This window comes from Choloepus didactylus, chromosome 7 (genome assembly GCF_015220235.1).
Source record: "Choloepus didactylus isolate mChoDid1 chromosome 7, mChoDid1.pri, whole genome shotgun sequence".
NCBI classification, from domain to species: Eukaryota; Metazoa; Chordata; class Mammalia; order Pilosa; family Megalonychidae; genus Choloepus; species Choloepus didactylus.
In genome coordinates this window covers 13507861-13509928 of record NC_051313.1, presented here as the reverse complement: position 1 = coordinate 13509928, position 2068 = coordinate 13507861, and positions in this window count along the sequence as shown.

Below are 2068 nucleotides of genomic sequence, written 5' to 3'. Positions count from 1 at the left end.
AATAATTTTCAGCACTTTGAATTCCTTTCTGGTATCACATTAACATAATGATTTTAATACTCTGACTACTCTTCAATTTTACTCTATATATGAAGGTGCTACGCCAATCTCAGCAAGAGTGATGCCAACCACCATAATGAGAAAGCGCAATAAAGTTGGGGCAAAATTGCAAAACGTTTCTGATTCAGGTTGAAAGCCACCAGTAACTCCAAGCTTCTCAAGCGTCACCTCTGAATTTAATGACAGCTTTGATATGCTACATAGATAACTATTTATGGTGGACCCTGTTAATTTTTCCAGCAAGGAAAGCCCAAATCTGCATTCTTGTGATTAAGCTGCTTATCTTTGTAAAAACACATATAGGGTTGTTTCTTACTAGCCAACCCAAGATAATTACCTGCAAGAGCTGCCTGAAATCCCATCATCACTAGACAAAAAAACACTGGCAGAGTCTAAGTGTGCTCCTTGCAGCTATTCAAGAACTAAGGGAAAAACATCAGATAAACCACATGTCTAAGTTGAAAGACAAAGTTCTGAAAATTGTTTTTTTCACCAGATATGCCTTGCTGAAGGCCCTATTTTCTTTTGCCAAGATTCTGAGTCTAATATTTTACAGCCAACTTTTTCATCAGGCCTGTGGTTAGAAGAAAAGGTGGACTGCTATAGTGCTCACATATGGAGAACTGCTGGATAATTTAATCAATCTGGCATGAAGGACATTGTTCAAGTGAGAAGTTTGCTTCTATCAAGTTGGTAAATAACAAGAGTAGCAAGGTAAGTTGTTGATATGTAAGGTGTGGGTGGTTTTAACACATGGTCTCAAAATTTTTTGACACTTCTCCCATCAAAAAGTGGGGTTTATGTCCCATTCCCTTGACACTCAGCAGATTTATGATTGCTTGAAACCAAAGAGTAAGGTGGAAGTGATTTGACTTCCAAGGCTAGATCAGATCAGGAGATAAAGCTTCTTCCTGGTCCCCTTGGAACACTCTCTGGAGGAAACTGGCACCATGGAAAAAGTCTGGCTGTTCTGTGACCACCATGCTAGAAAGCTCACAGGTAAGTACTCATTCAAAAGCACCTCCCTGCAAAGAGCCAATATCAAGTGCCAGCCGCATGATGAGGACATCTCGGACATCCAGCCCAACTGAGCTTTCAGATGATTGTATCCCCAGCCGATAACTGATTGCAGCTACATGATAGTTACCAAGCAAGAACTGCTCCTTTAAGCCCTTCCCAAATACCTGGCCCACAAAACTGTGAGCAAAATGAGAAGATTATTTTGAGCTACTAAATATGGGGGATAATTTGTAAGTAGGATATTGCTGTTTAAAAAAAACAACTAAAATATGCATAGACTTTGGGACTTGGTGATGAGAAAAATCTGGAATAACCTTGAAGAGACTGTTATTAGAAGTTTTATGCCCTTGAAGAGAGTGATAGTGGGAGCTTAAAGGTGACTGAAAAAATTTTATTCGGAACTGGAGGAAACTAGATCCTTGTAATGTCATGGGGAAGTTCAGCAAGACTGTTGCCTGCAGTAATGTGGAAAGCGGGAAATATACCTAATGAACTGGCTAAGGAGACATCCAGGCAGAATGCAAAAAAGAAAAAAAAAAAAAATGCCAACTGGTTTCCTTTAGCTATATGGCATAAGGTAAGGATAGAGTGAGATAAGCCAAAGAAGAAATTGTTCAGTTTATCAAGATTATGTAGAGAAAATATAAAAGAGTTAAGGCTTGATGCACTCAAAAATAAAACTATTTCCAGGTCCCCCCAGTAAAAGATTATCAACTAAAAAAAAAAAAGTCTTAGGATAAATATTAAATCTGGAAAAATGTGACCCAAGGGTAAATACAAAATCAATGTTGTGACTGTAAATGTTAAGCCTTCATAATTTTTTCATATTGTGCATACAGCCATATTCAAACAACAGAAGGCCTTCTAAGTATCTTAAGGGCATGCCTTGAGATTCCCTATGTTAAACAATGTGGCTTCTAAGAATCCTAAGAGCTTTGCGCCATAGTACCCTCATAGAGAGCCCAAGGCAGAGAAGGGCTTACCTGGA